General features: G+C 36.8%; 1 long non-coding RNA gene across 2 annotated transcripts; it reads left to right on the forward strand.

Moving 5' to 3' along the window:
• Window positions 1-337: 337 nt before the first annotated feature.
• On the forward strand, window positions 338-19,598 carry LOC130455539 (uncharacterized). Of its 2 annotated transcripts, none has more exons than XR_008913579.1 (4): window positions 338-369; window positions 5,771-6,183; window positions 6,404-6,452; window positions 19,401-19,598. It is a non-coding gene; the product is annotated as an uncharacterized LOC130455539 (long non-coding RNA). The 2 variants fall into 2 exon arrangements; XR_008913578.1 differs by lacking the exon at window positions 338-369 and adding an exon at window positions 1,557-1,721.
• Window positions 19,599-21,486: the final 1,888 nt, after the last annotated feature.

A 21,486-nucleotide genomic window follows, 5' to 3' on the forward strand; every position in this document is an offset into this window, starting at 1 on the left:
TATGAATTTGGGTTCTTTTGACCTTTTGAGATAGTCTATATTGGTAGATGCTTAGGAGAGGAAGAGTCCTGGGTCTATACTGCTGCCATGTTTACCTGGAAGTCCATTGTGTCTATAGTAATTCCTTCAATTCTTCAAGAGTGTGTAGGAGGAGTTTTAAAACTATGGGAAGGACAGCCTAAATTGAGGGTTTAGGAGGTGTGTTTCATGTTAGGGAAATGAATGGACTGATTAATGAGTGTTGCTATCATTGTGATGATGTTGGGGACAGGGTATTTCTGTGGTGGTAGACAAAGACGTTATAACCTGTTTTATAGGTTCAGAAGGTTCAGAATGGACACACTATGGAGACCTCCTTTGCTGAACAAGGTTTGTGCTTCCTAGTCTTTCATCCTACCTAAGGGAAAGAGGCATATGGATCCCCCAGAGGGGGATGGATGGGGGGATAGAGCTGAATTGTCTTCTCATATATTTTCTTTGAGACTATGCTTATTTTTTGAAATGTTGTATCATTTACATTTTTGTGGTTGTTCTTCCCATTTACATTGTAGTAATCATTGGATATATTGCCTTTTTGGTTCGGAAGTAAATGCTTATTTCATTTTATAACAGTTCATATATAACATTCTCCATATTCATCACATTTATCATTATTTACAGGGCAGCAATATGCCATTATATACACATACCAGAATTTGTTTAGTCGTTCATTATTATTTGTTGTTAAATTTGTTTAATGTCAATGAACAGATTAAGAGTGCTACACAATTTCTCAATCATGGTCTAGAACCATTTCTTTTACTCTGTTTTGGGTTGAGCTTGTCTAGATACAGTCACCATGCAGTTATTCTCTATTTCACTCAAAATTTTCTTTCTTAAAAAATTAAGAACTCACATGTATTCCTATTAAATTTTATCTGGTTACTTTCAGTCCTTTAACATTCCTGTCTACTGATACCCATTTCTATCACAATTCTGCTATCCACTATATGAGCTATCACTCATTGCTTTGAGACTCCTGTAAAATTGATAACCATACCATTGATGTCATCTATTTCTTGAGAAAAACACTGAACATTACAGAGGCAAGTAAAGAGCACTGAAGCATACCATTAATGGCCTTCCTCCAGGTTTATAACAATTGATTAATCTAGTCTCTTTGTGTATGGTTGTTTAAATATATTTCCAGCTAGCTCACTTGGTCCATACACACATGCCTTCTTGACCATTTTAGTTACCTTATTTTTTTTAAATGTGTCTACTTGTAGGCCATGACCATGGTCCTGGAAATCATAGAAATGCCTTCAGAGACATTAGCATAATAAAATTACCCTCATTTGGTTTAGAATTTTTCTTCTTCTTGTTCAGTTGTATAGTCTTTTTTACTCCATGGACCAATTGAGCAAGGGTTTTCTTGGCAAAGATACTGGAGTGGCTTACCATTTCCTTCTTGAGTTTTATGGAGGCAGGAATTAAGTGATTTGTCTAGGGTAGCACAAATGCAAAATGTACAAGGTCACATTTGAAATCCAGTCTTTTTTACTCTAGATCCAGTACTCTATCTGCTATGCCACTGAGCTGCTTCCAACCTTTTCAAATATCAAATTTTCCTGAATATGGAACTTATACAGTTCTTAGATGCCATCCAGTTCAGCCCTGTCACTTACAGAGAAGAAAACTGAGACTTACTAAAGTTAAGAAACTTGCCCAACATCAAACAGGTAGTAGATGCTTTGGGGTGGGCCAACCTCCCACATGGGGAGGGAGGTCTTGGAGGTGGGACAGTGTCAGCGAAATGATGGATGGGACATAGCTTTTGCATTCAAACTGCAATACACATTTCACAGGATAAACTGCTCCACTTTGGCTGAGACTTGGCTTTATTTTATACCCTCATGATCACACATCTACTTGGCACACAGTTTCATTCTCAATATATATGTTTCCATGGAACCTAAAAACAGACAGGAAGCCTAGGGAGATAGTCAATGAAATACTGTTGCTAAGGGCAGGATCAGGATCATGTCAAACAGTGTGGCCTTTGATGGCTCCCAGCAAATAGCAAAGTGGGATTTGAACCCAGGTCTCTGACTTATATAATGATGGCAATTCTTCATTGTTTGACTGAAGGTATGCTTGAGTTTTGGAAAGCACTTATAGTCTTCCTGAGTTTTCACATTCTTCACATCTTCTGAATAGGGTACAAGATTAAGTTTGAACAAGTAATATGAATTTGGTCAAAAGCAATATGTGAACATAAGGAAATGAGATTAAATTCCTTCTTTGGAGCCAGGGACAAAATCATGGAATATTGGAGTTAAAAAGGATCTTGTAGGCTATTTAACTAATTTCCTAAATGAGATGTGAATCCTCTAATATTCCAGATAAGTGATCATCCTGGCACTGCTCATATAATCATATTGATGAGATTTCACTACTTTATAAATCAGTTCATTTTCAGTGTGACTCAAAGCACCAGGAATATTGAATAGATACATAGACCTGGGATTTTGAGAGGATCTGCTAGTTTGAGATGAACATGGCTAGCACCCCAGCTAAACTTTGTAACTTTGCAACATGAACACTCGGGACAAATAAAACAGCTGAATTAAAGGTAGAAAGAGGTAGAGCTCCAAAGGGAAATTTTTCAAGAGCCATCATTGGACCCATAATATCATAGAAAATTGGTGCTTACTCTGCACCTCTTCTCTAATAACCATGGTAATTTGTCAGTGGTATTTGCTTATTCATCCTTGAAGTTTGAGCTCAGCCTCATTATGCCTGTGCCATAATTCTACCTCAGTTATCTCTCATGGAGACATTGATAATTCAAAGTATATTTTGTTTTCCTCCTATTGGTCTAAAGTTCTGTAACATGCTTTAAAAATTTTGAGGTAACTTTTCACAGTACAATAGGATATAAGTTGATGTGAACTTTACTAATTATTAAATCCAACCTTTTCATTGCCTATAAGAGGAAGTAGCAGAGCTAGAATTTTAAAAAAATTATTTCAATCCCAATTACATGTAAAAACAATTTTGAAATTCATTTAAAAAATTTGAGTTCCAAATTCTCTCCCTCCTTCCTACTCTCACACTCTCCTGCTGCTCCCCCACCCTATGATGATGTAGATTTTACATGTACAATCATGTAAAACATTTTCCCATCTTACTTATTTTTGGAAGAGATCTCAAACAAAAGAAGAAAGTGAAAGATAATGTTTTAGTCTGCATTCAGATTCCATCAGTTCTTTCTCTGGGGGCAGATGCCATGTTTCATCATGAGTCTTTGGGATTGTCACACTGTATTGCTTAGAATAACTAGATCTTTGTGGGGAAAAATGGGGATTTAAGACCAAGCAAAATATAGAGAACATTGCAAAATATAAAATTAATAACTTTGATTGTACCAAATTAAAAAGGTTTTGTACAAACAAAACCAATGCAACCAAACTTAGAAGGAAAGCAACAAACTGGGAGAACATTTTATAACAAAACTCTCTGACAAAGGTTTAATTTCTGAAATATATAAAGAACTAAGTCGAATTTACAAAAAATCAAGCCATTCCCCAATTGATAAATGGCCAAGGGCCATGAATAGGCAGTTTTCACACAATGAAATCAAAACTATCAATAAGCATATGAAAAATTGTTCTAAATCCCACCTGATTAGAGAAATGCAAATTAAAACAACTCTGAGGCACCACCATACACCTATCAGACTGCCCAGTGTGGCAGTAAAGGAAAGTGATAAATGTTGGTGGGGATGTGGCAAAATTGGGACACTAATACTCTGCTAATGGGGTTGTGAATTGATCCAACCATTCTGGAGTGTAATTTGGAACTATGCACAAAAGTCTTTAAATGAATGCCTACCTACCCTCTGACCCAGCTATACTGCTGCTGGGTTTGTATCCCAAATAGATAATAAGATAAAAGACTTGCACAAAAATATTTATAGCCTAATTCTTTGTGGTGGCAAAAAAAAACCACTGGAAAATGAAGGGGTGCCCATCGACTGGGGGATAGCTGAATAAATTGTGGTATCTGATGGTGATGAAATATTATTATTCTGAAAGGAATAATGAACTGGAGGAATTCCATGTGACCTGGAAAGTTCTCCAGGAATTGATGCAGAGTAAAAGGAGTGGAACCAGGAGAACATGGTACACAGAGACTGATACATTATAGCTCAACTGAATGTAAGAGATTTTTCTACTAGCAGCAATGCAATGATTTAGGACAATCCAGAGGAATTTATGAGAAAGAATGCTATCCACATCCAGAGAAAGAAGTGTTGAAGCAGAAATGCAGAAGAAAAGATGATTGATCACATAGCTCGATATTGATATGATTAGAGCTTTGATGTTAAAAGATGAATAATATGGAAATAGGTTTTGAACAACAATACATGTATAACCCAGTGGAACTGCTTGTCAGCTTTGGAAGGGGGGAATAAATATGGGGGAAGCATGAATAATGTAACCATGGGAAAATATTCTAAAGAAAAAAAGAAAAAATGAATAATTAGATCATTCATAATTTTTTCATAAAAATATTGTTGCTATTTATTATGTTCTTCTCATTCTGCTCACTCCACATTGTATCAGTTTACATAAGTCTTTCCAGGTTTTTCTGAAATCATTTTGCTCATCATTTCTTATAGCATAGGAGTATTTAGATACCACAACCATTCCCAAATTGATGGACAACACCTCAATTTCCAATTCATTGTTATGACAAAAAGAGCTGCAATAAGCACTTTTGTTCAAATAGGTCCTTTTCCATTAAAACATCTCTTTGGGACATAGTAGTGATACTGCTAGATTAAAAGGGATGCACAGTTTGAAAGCCCTTTAGACATAGTTTCAAATAGATCTTCAGAATTGTTGAATCAAATCATAACTCCATCAACATTACATCAATGTCTCATTTTTCCTGCATCTCCTCTTACATTTCAGAGCTAGAATTTGAAGCCAGGACTTCAAACTACAAATCATGTTTTGTTTTGTTTTTTTTGCTTTTTTTTTTCACTATCCCACACTGCTATAACTTGTTTCATAAAGCTAATGAAGTTGTTGTGAATTCATTTTCTGTGATTGGTGGGAAAAATCATAACATAATATGTGTTAGGCTACGATTTCTAAAGGACTAGATGAGAAAAGAAGTGGGCAGCAAGGGATTTGCCATAATAAACCAATAAATATGATTACTATGAGTATGTGGTTGTTCAGTTTTTTCAGTCATGTTCTATTCTTCATGACCCCATTTGCAGTTTTCTTGGAAAAGATACTAGAGTGGTTTGCCATTTCTTTCTCCAGCTCATTTTATAGATGAAGAAACTAAGAATCAAGTGATCTGTCTAGGGTAACCCAGCTAGTAAATGTCTAAGGCCAGATTTGAACTTGAGAAAATGAGTCTTCCTTATTCCTCCATTATTTACTGCAATGTCTGGCTTCCGTAAATGTGGTTATTGAAACATAAAAGAGAACCGTCATGGATTCTTACTAAATGCCAAGGTCACACTGACCTGGAAACATATTGGATTAATATAATGTTGAATGACAATTAGAAACCAAAAATGATTCCAACAGGATAAAGTTCTATCAAGTCCAAACAAGTAAGATGAAAATTTAAAAGTAACAAAGGGGGTGGGGGGGAGGGAAAGAAAATGAAATACAGTGATACCTCAGTTTTTGTTGATGTCAGTTATCTTTAGTTTCTATTTTTATAGATTTTTTCCATGAAAAATTTGTCTCGTTTTTTGTAGGTTGCCTTGGATTTCATTAGCCTGTCCACATGCCCTTGCTGCTAATTTTGCAAAAACAAAGAGCAACCCTTGCATTCTTCTGCTCATTGTGGCATTATTTCTCTTTGTGTGAGCATCACTACAGCATCTAGCCAAACAATTGCTTCTAGGATCTGGGTGGGTGCTCAGTGAAAGAGCCCAAAGCCCATGTCATAATCAGATTCTTCTGATAGAAAAAGGTGCACCTCCCTCCAACCCCAGGAAGCCAGCTTACTGCTCACTAGCAGATCATGGTCCTCAATGCTTTTACTGCTGAACTTGTGGATGACCTTGAGATGCTCCTCATCTACCTCGATTCCAAGGCTCTGTCTAGGACTAGGACTCTTCAGGTCCTTGGCTTTGGGGAAGTCATTGCTGCCAAGGACAGCCAAAAGGTAGGGAGCCACATATGGCATCCTGATGGTTTGGGTTCTGCTCAGGTGTTCTTTACATTAGACTTTTATATTCATTTTATATTAATTTATTATTTTTAGTATTAAACACTACATTGATTCTTTATGAAATGTGTTTTTGCTAGCTATTTTGGAGTGTCTAGAATGAAATAATTGGATCTACATTTATTCAAATGGAAATAATTGCCTTGGTTTTCATCAGTTTCAGATTTCATGGATTGTTTTCAGAAGGATTATTGAAGAAAAATGAGGTATCACTGTATATTTCTGCTTAACAATAGATTTCTGCTTAATAGGTAAGGAAATTGGTAGAACTGCCTTTGGAGAAAATAATTTGAAAGTATTTAAAGTTAGAACAATCTTAGAAATCATCTAGAATAGCATCTTCATTTTATAGAGGTCCATAACTTTTCTTGTGTCTGGTAGGATCCCCTTTGGCAGTATGATGAATTCTGCCGCTCCTTCTCAGAATCATGTTAAGTAATTGGAGGAAATACTAAATTTAAATTAGAAGTGAGTGAATCAAAACGTAGTTTTTGGCCACCCAAGTTCATGAACCTCTTGAATTCTATCCAAAGGCACTGGGGGATCCCAAGCTAAGAGCTACTGTTATAGAAGAAAGCACAAGTTTCATTGAGGTGAAGAGACTTGTCAGAGGTCAAACAGGAAGTGAGTGGAATATAATGGAGTCAAAATAAGACCTGTAGCCTTTTCTAGCCTACTAAATGCTTCTATAGCTTACAAGCCAAAAATGTAATACAATGGTTGGGTATATTCTTTTATTTTTTTCCTGAGATTTAGTCCATTTTGGGCAGGGAATTGTGCATCTTATTTTAAGATTTAATTCTTAGTTATATGTGCCCTGGACATTAGGTTTTTTTTTTTTTACCTACATATTGTGAATGGAAGCCAAAATTTTTCATCTAGATTTGTGTCTTCTCCCCTGTTGGAAACTCCTTATTTAAATCAGAAGCTACCCCTTTGGCTAATTGTCTGAGACAGTTGCTTGGGGTCACTGTGACATGATCAGGGTGTCAAAGCATGCCTGTGTTTGGTAAGACTAAAACTGGTTTTCCTTCTCTGACTCTTACCCATCACCTTGTCCTGTCTCTCTCCTATGTTGTAATTTCATTCCATTCTTTGAATCCTTAAGTCTTGGCTTTTGATCAAAAGAACTCAGCATCAAACCAGGAGGCCTTTGCCTCATTTTCCTGTGAGATTCCTTACTCATCTCTTCAGGTGCTCATTGTACCATAACAAAAGTGCCCATAAATATATTCTTTGTACAACTTGATAGTTTAATCGCATGCGAACCATTCTAGTCCAATCTGTAAAAACCAATGATGATTAATTACTTTCCCCATTCATATTTAGGACTGTATTTTCAGAATCAGAACTCCGGTCAGTTTTGACTAAGGTCATCGCTTCTCAAAGAAACTGCCAAAGTCTTTTCTTTTCCCTTCCCTTTCCCCGTGCCCCTTAGTGGGAATGGGGATTTTATTCGTTACTGGTATTTAGCTGGTACTACAGCAAATAAGATATGCTATTAGAAGTGACAGATAAGAGAATGCTATCACAAATGCTTATGTGTAGGTTGGCAGAACCAGCAAGCCAGCCTACACTCTATCCTGCTAATAGCGTCATGAAACTCTCCACCATAGCTCCTAGAGCACTGCCATCCCCAACATCCCTGCTTATGTGGGCTGTATTTGTGAAACAAATAGGAATGGCAGCATTCTTCTGAGCACAACATGGACACTTTGTTTTCCTATTAGTTTAGTCATTGAGGGAAGAATTCATTTCTTTCGGCCTTGATCAGCCGGTCTGCTGCTGGTAATCAGATTTCTCAGCAGGTTGTCATGTTAATAGATACTAGTTCAGAGTACTCTCCTATTGTTGTGACTATAGATGGAGTCTTCAGAATAACTGCATATCTACTAAAATCATTCTGATGAATTAGGTCTGCAGAGCCACTACTTTCGAAAAAGCAATCAGTTGCTTTTCCAACACTCAGCAATGTCATATTATGATGCAGCAAAGTTGCAGAGTCTCAGCACTGGAACAGCAAGCTATCATTTACATTGTTATTAACATTTTTATATATTTGTAGCTTAGTTCCTGGCAGATACAACTGAATTTATTTGAAATCATTTTGCTTCCAATTCCATACTTATTTGTTGTTGCACGGTTAACATATGACATCATGCATTAAATAAAATTCAAAGCAAATATCTCATTTATTTGAAATCATTTGGCTTCCAAGTCCATGCTTATTTGTCGTTGCAGGGTTAAAGTATATTACAGATTTTAAAAATTCAAAGTAAATATTCAGGTGAGTCTTATATCTTTGGTAAGATTCCCTCTTTATGCTCATTTCAAGAGATAAAATCAAGTAGTATAACAAAGAAGTAAAATGGTTTGCTTATCTAGGACCCAATATCCACAGAGAATGAAAATAATTTGAAAGCAATGCCTAAGTAAAAAAAACAACTTCGTTCAATTGAGCATTTTTAAAAGAGAGAGAATATGAGATGATTCACTCATGTACTCATAAGATAAAAAATCAAGGGCCACAAAAATCTTCATGTGACACTGTTAGATGTTACTATGAAATATATAACAGGCTGGCCGTGCCCTTTCCTTTGCATTAAAAAAAAAAGACACGTGGAATTATACAACATAGCATGAAAAAATATAATAGCGCTCAATAGAATAATGATGATGAACCAGCATCCCAGATAATTACTTTAGAGTGTCATTTTTATCAAATCTAAATAAACAATATATGTACTAGACCCAGTACAATACAAAGTATCACTTGACATGCTGCTTTAGTAACTACAAGCCTAACTTACATGTAGTGTAAAGATTAAAATTTAGGGGATACTGATAGAGGTAGAAATTACTCTCTGCAAGGAGTTTTATATTTTTAGGAGGTTTATTAAAGGTTAAGGATTAAAGAAAATACGGAATAAGAAAACATGTGTCTAGGCCCAGAGAGCCTATTCATGACCACTCACATCTTGCCTGCTAGGTAGAGAGCCGTGTGTGCTCTGAAGTGGAAGTAAAAAGAGGGCAGAGCCTATTCACAACCAGGTTAAATACCCTATCTAGCTCTCGGCCCAGGTGAGGTTTCAGTGAGATTAGAGGGCATTCTGGGGAAGTGGAGCAAGGACTTCTGGGGATTGAAGTACTGGATTCAAGTCCATTTTTACCGTAAGATACATTACATGCATATCTCTTAATAGCAAATTCATATCCATAGAGTGCAAGGAATATTCAGAACAAAAAAAAATCAAACAACATCAGTAGGTTCATAAAAACCTTATGAAAATGTTAAATAGATTATACACACACACACACACACACACAGCTAAGTGAAGCTAAGCATAATTAATGTACTATCAAAAACAAACAGGTGTTAACACAAAATAAGCAAATAAGGGAGCAGCTGGGCAGCTCAGTGGATTGAGAGTCAGGCCTAGAGATGGGAGGTCCTAGGTTCAAATCTGGCCTCAGATACTTCCCAGCTGTGTGACCCTGGACAAGTCATTTGACCCCCATTGCCTAGCCCTAACCACTCTTCTGCCTTGGAACCAATACACAGTATTGACTCCAAGATGGAAGGTGAGGGTTTAAAAGAAATAAATAAATGTAACAAAATAAGTATTCAGTCATATGTATCAATGAGCATATATAATTACATGCCACAGGGATCTCGCTGATTAAATGCTAGCATTACCATCTGCCTATATATAAAGCCATTGGACTCATTTTTCCTGGGACATATTAAGTTAATCTATTTATTTGTTGGATAGTCTTTGCTGTCCTGTGACCTATTAACCTATTTTCACCTATACTCCTGTACTAGTGATGGCTGATGGTATGGGCCAATGAAAATTTCTATAAGAACAATGGCTGTACCTTCATAAATGCTGAACATGTAGAAGGTTCAGACCACCTAGTGTTATTACTGTTTTTTTTTGTGGGGTATCTTTATTGTAGGAGTCTGTACAACTCAAATGTTAGACAGAAATGTTATTAAATTAGTGTTCAATTCTCTCCCAGATCAAATGAGATATTTAAAGCACTTAGCATGGTGCCTGGCATGTAGTAGATACCTAAAAAATACCTGCTTAATCTCTTCTCCGTGTCTCCCCCATACCTGTGGGGTTTGTGCTCTGGGAGGTCTGTAGGGACCAGTTTTTCCCTCTAAGGAAGAAGGGGTCCCTTAATTTCCCCCCTAGTTTTTATTGCCATTGGGTTGTAAAAATATTTTCTATTTGTTAAATTTTATCAGCATGTTTCTGGAAGAATGGAAGAAATTTAAATTTTGAGGTTTGTGAACTGTGCTATACAAATTTTTCTTAGACTTAAAAAAAAGATAATTGGGGAAGGCTAACTAGATCAGTGAGAGCAAACCTATAGCAGGGGTGCCAAAGATGGCACTAAGAATGCTCTCTGTGGGAATATGACTGTCCTCTGTACCCCTTCCCCCAGAGTTCATTACTAGGAAGGCAGAGGGACTTGCAGAACTGCTCCCCTTCCCATCTCCACCATGCCTGATAACATTTTTTCACATCCTGACCACTCTGCCCAGCAGCCTAATAGGAGTGCACAGCGGATAAAGTGAGCATCTCCCAGGCAGCAGAGCTGGAGGAGAGCAGAGTACTCAGACCACTCCCTTCCCCCTCTCTACACTCACTGAGGACATTCTTCATTTCACCCACTCTTCCTCTCAGCAGCCCAATGGGAGTGCTTCCTCCTTCCCCTGTGTGGGGTAAAGGGTTGGTGGGACACACCTGGCACTCAGTTTGGGGGAGGGGCACAGCACTCAGTTTGGGGGGGGGGGGTGAGGCAGGGCCTGGCACTTTGGCTCCAAAAGGTTCACTATCACTGTACTACATCTTTGAGCCTTTCCAAATCACTTAGGAAGCTATCCAGTTTGAGACTATGAGCTTTACCAAAGACATTCCCATTGATTTGAAGACATAAAATGTTTAACTTGGGGAGAGTGTAAAGGTGTGGGTTACCACATCTACTAAATTAAGGTAATCATAAATGTCCAAGACAGATCGAATGAAACAATCAATCAAAAAATACGCCAGGTACAATTAAGTCTTTCATCAATTTGAGAGAAATAAAGCACTTGTATCATTAGCTAAAGGCAGATGATGATTTAGGAAATATCTATCTTCTGACTGCCCAAAAGAATCAGGCACAATTCTAGACCTATGTATAAAACAGCAGGCAAGACTGGCATCATGGATTCCAGTGGCCAGTCAGTCTAGTGGTTTTTACTTTACTTAGTTCCAGAGAGGTAATCACTTTATGAGAATTTGAGAAGGGATCAGAGTTGTAAGAGACAGGGAGCGAATAAAGAGTTTACTTTTATTTCTCATTTCTTTTCACATGGCTAGGATTTTGCAAGATCAGGGAAGTCATTTCAGGGGTCATACTGATAATGTTAGGGATGAGCATTGGACTCCAAATTGGTAGTAACCTCTGACAAAAGAATCACTTGTAGATGGATATGGACAGCGACATTCTCAGGGACTATGGCTCTTCATCAAAAGCACGACTCTTCAGAGCCCACCAAGAAACTACCATAACTTCATGCAGATTCTAGTAGTTAGGGCATATCTGGCCACCTGTATTCACTATATTTGCCTTAATACCATTTTGTTTTTATAGCAAACCCCCACAGGAGTCCTATAGTATATCTGTGGGTGATAACCTGAGAAGGGGAGAGGAGACTAAGGAAATGGGTGAATAATAAAAACTCAGAGGCAGCAGGTTCAAACACATGGGGAGTAACATGAACTCCGAGGAAATATTTTCCACTGAGAATTAATGGGAAATATGAGGAATAAGAAAATATATGGGGAGTCACAACTCCTTGATACCTCCTATAGACAAGGGAGTCTGAGCATTAATAGGAACCATTGGGGGCAACAGAGGTGCTAGGATAAGCAGGAAAAGATAAGACAGAGCGCTTAGAAGATACAGGGAAGTAAGAGAGAGGAGGGAAGAGAGGGAAAGTAAGAGTAAGAGTAAGAGAGAGTGTTTTGTGCTAGTTCCCCAGTATTTATAGAAGGTTTTAGGAATGTGTGTTGGGAGATGATCCACGAATATGTAACATGAAATAGGTTTTAACAATGACGAGATCAAAGAGGTGGAGATTAATCCAACCTGTGCTTTGCAAATGAATGTACTCTAAGCCAAGGGAGGGAGCTGAGGCAGTGTGGCTGTCAAGGCCCAGTCCATGAATTTGGCCATCCTATGCTAGTGCTTCAGACTGTCCCTTTCCATACAATGAACAAAATCTGACCATGTGTTTGGTAAATGAATATGCAGAATACAGTATCAATACATCAATCATCCTTCCCAGATGCGAAGATGCCCGTTATGCTACAGTTTTACATTTGAGACTAATCTCTCAGGAGATCATTTGAGTGGAGGAAGACAATGTTTCTCTGGTTTGAGAGGTGGGGATTGTTTTTGTACCAACTGTTCTAACCCAGTAAATATCTTTGCTAAAAACTAATTGAGCTTGCTATCTGATAACCAATGGACACACACCAATGGGGGCTTATAAACAGCAATCTTAGAAATCTTAGACCTTCCTGGTTACCACTAAAACCTTGGGGGGGAGGGATAGTCATTCATTTTCTGGAATTCTGTCTGGTCCACCAATATGATTAAAAATTGGGATGCTACATATGCAAATAATAATTATAAAGATAATGTTTGTTTCTATTTTATAATCATATAAGGGAATTGGTTATAATAGGAAGGTAGAATACAAATAATAGAGATAGGCAGAAAAAGAGAGTGAAAGATAGGAAGAGGTAGGCAGTATGTAGCAGCCCACAGCTGTGTTTACTCAAGAGAGATAATTAAACTATAAAGTTGGCCTGAGGAGAGCCCATTCTCTGTCCTGCGGATGGTCAGTAAGGCACTGAACTTTGATCCCAACTAGTTTAGGCAGGAAAGTAGGTTTCTTTGTTCTCCCCAGGCTGAAAAAGGATCCGCCCTTATCTTATGACAATTTACCTTTCTACCAATGATAATCCCCTATGTCTTTAATTACTATGTATTATGAACATTTGCATATGAATATTAATAAAAGATGAGCCACACAGAGGCCAGCTCTCTCTCTCTCTATCACCTTTCCTTTCTTCCTGCCCTACCTTCACTCCTTTCACTCTGTTGTCTCTTTGAGGCACCTTTCCTGCTCTACTCCCTAACCATGAGCCGTAAAAGTCCGTGCATCAAGGGAGGCTAGATGGGACTGGGCTTGCTCTTTATCTGTTTCTGAACACAGTTCTGATTCCCATGATGTTGTGGTCACCTCATAGTCTCCTGTCCTAGGGAGTTGAGGGGCTGAGCTTAATCTGTGGGCTCAAATATTACTAAGGATTTGTGGCTGATTCTTTCTTCCATCCCTCCTGACTTCAGATTCTACCCCCAAGCAGTAAAACTCCTATCTTTCCTTTCTTGAGGGAACCGCTGGTGGTCTCCCTTACACAGTGAAAAAAAAAAGACAAAGTAAAAAAGATGGTTATAGAGAAAGAAAGAGAAAGAGAAGTTCCCAGAGACATAGAAAGGCATGTAATGGTATAAACAGAGAGATAGGAATAGAAAAAAACCCAACTTTTTAGATTTAGCTCATACTTAATAGCCTGTCCAGTTTTAGCCTTGGTTATGATGTTTTGGACATGGAAGCATGTTGTCATTTATTATCACTGCCTTTAGATATTATGATGGATTCAACATTAGTTTAACCAATTTACTTCTAAAAGCTCATTTTCTGTTGTTCATTTGTTTCCATTGCATATTCTCGCCATCAGGAACTATCTAAATTGAAACAAAACAAACAACAAACCTTTGAATCAGATTAGGGGACAGGGAAAAGCTCAAAACAATGAAACATATCTCTTAGACAAACTGACTTTTAAGTACCTTGGAATCAGGCAGTTCTAATCTTTCAGAGAATAAAAACGGTGTTTGCTTGTCAAGGGGATTTTCAGCCACATACAATTAACTGACCAACTGAAACCAAAAAGTCTTTTTCTGTTGAAATGCGCCCTCCCCCATTCTCTCTACTTGTGCACTTGGTTTTTGAATCTTAAGTATAGCTTTTATGTTTATCCCTATTAAATTTCACCTCTTTGGATTCAGCTCAACATCCAGACTGTTGAGATGATTTTTTTTTTGGATCTTAATTCTATCATCTCTTTCTTTCTGCTTTGTGACATCTGCAGACTTGATATGCATATCTCATATGTCTTAGAATTTTAAATACACAAAAGCTTAGAGTTAGAAAGAATTGTAAAGGTCAACTCGTCCAACCCTCTGTCATACATACATTAGTATGTATCTGCTATGCAATGTGCCTGACAAGCGTTCATCTAACTTCTGCTCGAGCACCAGAGGTAACGGCTAATCACTGCTTTATTTAAGATAATTTGAAGGGTTAAGCAGTTCTTTATATTGAACCAAATTACATCTCTCTGCATATCTCATCCTTAGGTTATAATTCTTTTCTCTAAAGCTAAGCATGCATAAAAAAAAATCTCATCTCTCTTCCATGCTATATGGACTGGCCTTGTGATTACATTTACAGAGGGAAGGAGTTCCAACCACTACCAAGGAAGGTCAGTGTCTTCTCACCATTTACAGGCTTTGAACATTGTCTAGAGCATTGAGATATTAAATGACTTGTCCATGGAGAATAGTCAATAAGCATCAGAAGGAGAACTTGAATCCAAGTCTTCGTGGCATCAAGCCTGGCTCTCTAACCACTTTATAATGTTCCCTTTCACACATGATAGTCCTTTTAAATACTGAAGATAGTTCTCATGGGCTACTAAGAAGAAGCATTCCCATTTAGTAGAAATAAATAATCTTACAATATTTAGAGCTAGAATAGGCAGACCTAAGTATTCATCCAGGCTAATTAATCTCATATTACAGTTGAGAAAGCTGAAGCCTAGATAATTTAATAGGATAATTGCTTTGTATTATAGAAATAGTAAGTGGTATAGCTGGGATTTGAACTTAGGTTTTCTGTCCCCAGAGTACTTTTTCCATGAATGGATTCACATATGTCATGATTTTCATCAGTCTGATTTTCTTAGACTTTTATATAAATATTATGTATTTATATATTATATAATATTATATACTTTATTTAAATGTTATATTATATAAATATAAAAAATGCTAAAATTATTCCTTATAATACAGAGTAGATGGAAGTCATTCTAAGAGAAGAAAGTATTATTAGCAGGAGTGGTCAGTGGTCAGTTGGTATGTCTCAGAGGTATTCTGAAGAATATGAGATTTGATCTGAGTATCAAAGTAGGCCAGGGAAACTAAGGTATTGGCCAGGGCTAAGGGAGCTGAGCATTCCAGGCATGGAGTTGGAGATGGTCAAGATTTTGTGTTTGTTCTAGTTTTCATCTTCTTAGAGGTGCTTAATCATTCAAGATAGTTCTGAGATCTTTGGGGGTCTGAATTTTGTCCTTCAACATATTAACTCTCCCTCCTAGTTTTATGTCTTTACCAAATTGAATGAGTGCCACCTAAGCGATCATATAAGTTAATAACAAAACTATTGACCAGAATAGGGCAAAGCCTGGTGGAGAAAATCCTCTAAACTGAAAAGATACAAGTATTTAGTCAGATATGAATTTAACCAACGATATTATTTAATAGCATTGGGAAGTGTGCTGAATTTAGAGTCTGAGATACCTGGATTTGAATCTTTTATCATAAATACTAGCTTTTTGATCCTGAGTAATGGCAATTACTACATAGGTATGTTATAAGAATCAAATGAAATGGAGCAACTAGGTGGCTCAGTGGAGAGAAAATCAGGTCTAGCATCAGGAGGTCCTGAGTTCAAATGTGGTTTAATATACTTTCTGGCTCTGAGACCCTACTCAAATCACTTAACCCCCATTGCCTAGCCCTTACCACTCTTCTGCCTTGGAACCAATGCACAGTATTGATTCTAAGACAAAAGGTAAGGGATTAAAAAAAATAGAACCCAATGAGACAATATGTACAAAATAGCTTGCAAATCCTGCATGAATATCAGCTAATTATTGTGTTATTATACAGCTCAGATATATTCAAATTATCTATAAGGTTATCATAAAAAGCTATTACGTGGATTACTGAAAATCAGATATGCCATGCCTTAACTATTTTGTTGATCTACCAGTCTGGTATTTTATTAAAAAAGGTAACTACAACTAGTCTGTTCTGACTTGATTACAGTAATGATTTTCAAATTAATTTTGAATACCTTTGCATTTTTATTAATAATGGACTTCTATTCTCTCTCAATCATGCCTTTCCACATAAAAAGAACATTTTCCTTGAAAAAGAAGCAGAGGCATTGTTCTCTCTCTCTCCTCAAATGAAATACTATTATGTGGGCACAAGACCATAGTTTCTTAGTGGAATAGCATCTCTTTGAAGGCAGGAGTTGTTTAGACTTTAATATTCTTAGCACCTTGCACTAAGTAGAAGTTTAGCAAATATTTCATTAATTGAATTTGAAGTGGAAGTAAAATACCATCTGAATATTTCTGTTCTTCTCTTTTATATATTATATCATCTATTCCAAGTTGCGAGATTGTTCCTTCCTTATTTTTTCTTGTTTCAAACATACCTTAAAAATGAATTTTTATTATCTTTAGTTTTTTTCAACTTCAGTTCATTTTGAGATTGAATTTTTTTCCTGAGATTATTCAAAATGTTTTCTGATACTTTTGGGGGGTCATTAATTGTTAGATATATTAATATATAGATGAGTGCATCTAATATATTAAATGACATTTAAAAATTTAAGCCTGGGGGCAGCTAGGTGGCTCACTGGATTGAGAGCCAGGCCTAGAGATGGGAGATCCTGGGTTCAGATCTGATCTCAGTTGATTCCTAATTGTGTGACCCTCAGCAAGTCACTTAACCCCCATTGCCTAGCCTTGGAAACGGTATAAAATATTGTTCTAAGATAAAAGCTAAGAGTTTCAATAAAATATTAAGATTATGAGACCTCAAAGAGAGTAGATATTTTAAAATATACAAGTTCTTTTCCATTTTCCTGATCTCCTTTCAAAATAGACCCAACAATGCATTACCAGGCCTATGGATATACACAGTTTTTTTACTTTATGGGAATTGTTCTCCAAAATTTAAGGTCCCTTTTTAATATTTTACATTATGTCTTTTTTATAATTTCTCAGAACTTTTTGTATATATCTTCCTATGGTCTGGAGTACACATCTAAGGTCAACATCTGCTTCTCTGCATTTTATTTTAAGATAACAATGACGTTCTTCAAAGATCCACATTGCTACCACTTTACCAATCACTCCTTCCATCTTGATCAGAATTAAACTCTAAATAGCAGTTCCACTGATCATTTTCCCTTTACTTTCTGAGAGATGGAATTATGGAAAGGCAAGAAAAGATTGTTGTGAGGATCAAATGATAGAATTGCAAAACACTTAGCTCTGTGCCTGGCACATAGTAGGTACTCCAGGCTTATTTCCTTCTCTACCTTCCCACCCTTCTCCCCTATCAATCAGCGCTGAAAGACTATTATCTCCCTGTTTATGGTTATTATTCCTCTAATAATATAATCTAAGATCATGTAAAAAACTTACTTGGTGACTCTGTGGAAGGCACTCTGGTGTAGAATGCTAAATGAAATTTAGGAAGAATATAGAATGCTAAATGCAGCTACAAATCATGGTAGAAGCATACATAGCTCACTATCTGTGAGCATGGGTTACATATCTGAGCATCCTTTTCCTAACCTAGAAAAATGGAAATGGCAACAACTTTAGTACCAACCCTACGGAATTGTCATGAGGCTCAAAGAAAACAAGGTACTTAAAGTATTTTGCCAACTTAAAAGATCTATTTGAATGTCAGTAATTGCTGTGATATCTCACAAATGACTTACATTGAATACATATTCAAGAAATGCCTCTTTTCTTGCCAGGCTTTCCTTTATAAACTGCCGTCTAGCCACATCTTCTCCATGTTGAATGTATTCAGTTGATGTTTTTAAACCAAATCAAGAGAGTGAAATGCAGTCTTCATTAAAGGAGGTCACTTATGTTATTTCCACAAATGGTGAAAAACTTTGGGCCACTTGATAAGTGTTATTTATATCAATACTTGGGATCTTGCAATGTTTAATCAATGTACCTGGGAATACAAATGAGAAAATTACATATCCCCTAACTCTTTAGTATATAGCAGAAAATAAAAACTACCTTGACTGATTATTAACTTGATATCACTGAAAAGGATTAAGTCTGACTGCAACAGTGAAAAAAATATAGGAGAGTTAGAGTGAAGAGATTCACTGAGGTATAGCCATCAAAGTTTAAACTTCTAATCTCTAAGAACCAGGGGGACTTGGTAAGGAACTCAAATAGAACACAACTCACCCAACATATAATAGGCACCTGAAATCTGAAAATGTTTTCCTAAAGCCAGAAAAGAGGAAATAAATGTATTGGTGACTGTAGCATGGTAACTGAATTCTCATGGAGTGTGAGGTACTACCTTGATAACCTGGTGCTACAAAGGCATTATAGGATGGATGACATTTCCAAATTTTGACAGCCATCCAAAGGAACATTCAGAAAGGTAATTGTGAACAGATAGCAAAAGAGAGACTAAACATAGTCACGTACTCATAGAAACTCAGAGCATATAAAATTCAGAAGCAGAAAGAGCTGGAGTTTAAGAAATTGAACCATTAAGTCCTTGGCTCAGGCTGATGCTTATATATTTCAGAAAATGTTCCATCCCTCAATCTCAGAACTCCATACTTTTTTGGCTTGGTCCTTTCATAGTTAAACAATCTTCATGAAATAAAAAGAACTGAGATTCTAGATGTATCATTGAAAACACAAGAAAAAAGAAACTAAGTGGGAAATTTTGTTTTCCCTAAAGTTTCAGCCTGAATTCATTCTTATTTTAGTTTCATTTCCATTTTTTTTAAATAAAAAAGAAATTGAGATGACATAATATGTCAGTGCTGATGTAGCTGTGAGATAATGAATTTCAGGATAAAAGATGGTGACATCTACTTTTGAAAGAGAGAAAAGAGAGTGAGATGTTACCATTATTAACTTCACTTGCTTCTCCCCTCTTTTCCCCAGGTGTCACACACATACAGAGAAAATATATGGCATCTCTGGGTTCAAGGTCAGAAATTCCAGACAAATCATCTACTCATCTCTGTGGTGACTGTACAGGTACAGAAATCCATTGTCTTAACAGTAGGTTCTCTTGACAAGGAAATATATTAAATGTTACACCAATGTACAATTGAGTATACTAAGAAATACATGTATAAATAGGCCCTGACTAGCAACTAAAATAAAAACTAAGATATCTCTTCTAAGAAGTGATAATACTCATCTCAAATATAAAGTCTTTCATTCTTCCTTCAAATATTTGATACCAAACACTCTTTTTTTTTTTTAAATATATTTTATTTGATCATTTCCAAGCATTATTCGTTAAAGACATAGATCATTTTCTTTTCCTCCCCCCCACCCCCCATAGCCGACGCGTAAGTCCACTGGGCATTAGATGTTTTCTTGATTTGAACCCATTGCTTTGTTGATAGTATTTGCATTAGAGTGTTCATTTAAAGTCTATCCTCTGTCATGTCCCCTCAACCTCTGTATTCAGGCAGTTGCTTTTTCTCGGTGTTTCCACTCCCATAGTTTATCCTTTGCTTATGAATGGTGTTTTTTTCTCCTGGATCCCTGAAAGTTGTTCAGGGACATTACACCGCCCCTAATGGAGAAGTCCATTACGTTCGATTATACCACAGTGTATTAGTCTCTGTGTACAATGTTCTCCTGGTTCTGCTCCTCTCGCTCTGCATCACTTCCTGGAGGTTGTTCCAGTCTCCATGGAACTTCTCCACTTTATTATTCCTTTGAGCACAATAGTATTCCATCACCAACATATACCACAGTTTGTTCAGCCATTCCCCAATTGATGGGCATCCCCTCGTTTTCCAGTTTTGGGCCACCACAAAGAGCGCAGCTATGAATATTTTTGTACAAGTCTTTGTGTCCATTATCTCTTTGGGGTACAGACCCAGCAGTGCTATGGCTGGGTCAAAGGGTAGATATTCTTTTGTCGCCCTTTGGGCATAGTTCCAAATTGCCCTCCAAAATGGTTGGATCAGTTCACAACTCCACCAGCAATGAATTAATGTCCCTACTTTGCCACATCCCCTCCAGCATTCATTACTTTCCTTTGCTGTTATGTTAGCCAATCTGCTAGGTGTGAGGTGATACCTCAGAGTTGTTTTGATTTGCATCTCTCTGATTATAAGAGATGTAGAACACTTCTTCATGTGCTTGTTAATAGTTTTGATTTCTTTATCTGAGAACTGCCTATCCATTTCCCTTGCCCATTTATCAATTGGAGAATGGCTTGATTTTTTGTACAATTGATTTAGCTCATTATAAATATGAGTAATTAAACCTTTGTCAGAGGTTTCTATGAAGATTTTTTCCCAATTTGTTGTTTCCCTTCTGATTTTAGTTATATTGGTTTTGTTTGTACAAAAGCTTTTTAGTTTGATGTAGTCAAAATTATTTATTTTACATTTTGTGATTCTTTCTATATCTTGCTTGGTTTTAAAGCCTTTCCCCTCCCAAAGGTCTGACATGTATACTATTCTGTGTTTACCCAATTTACTTATGGTTTCCTTCTTTATGTTTAAGTCACTCACCCATTTTGAATTTATCTTGGTGTAGGGTGTGAGGTGTTGATCTATTCCTAGTCTCTCCCACACTGTCTTCCAATTTTCCCAGCAGTTTTTATCGAATAGTGGATTTTTGTCCCAAAAGCTGGGATCTTTGGGTTTATCGTATACTGTCTTGCTGAGGTCGTTTTCCCCCAGTCTATTCCACTGATCTTCCTTTCTGTTTCTTAGCCAGTACCAAATTGTTTTGATGACTGCTGCTTTGTAATATAGTTTTAGGTCAGGGACTGCAAGGCCCCCATCATATGTGTTTTTTTTCATTAATTCCCTGGATATCCTTGATCTTTTGTTCTTCCAAATGAACTTTGTTATGGTTTTTTCTAAATCAGTGAAGAAGTATTTTGGTAGTTCAATGGGTATGGCACTAAATAGATAAATAAGTTTGGGTAGGATGGTCATTTTTATTATATTGGCTCGTCCTATCCATGAGCAGTTAATGTTTTTCCAATTGTTCA

Source organism: Monodelphis domestica, chromosome 7 (genome assembly GCF_027887165.1).
Source record: "Monodelphis domestica isolate mMonDom1 chromosome 7, mMonDom1.pri, whole genome shotgun sequence".
In the NCBI taxonomy this organism is placed as follows: domain Eukaryota; kingdom Metazoa; phylum Chordata; class Mammalia; order Didelphimorphia; family Didelphidae; genus Monodelphis; species Monodelphis domestica.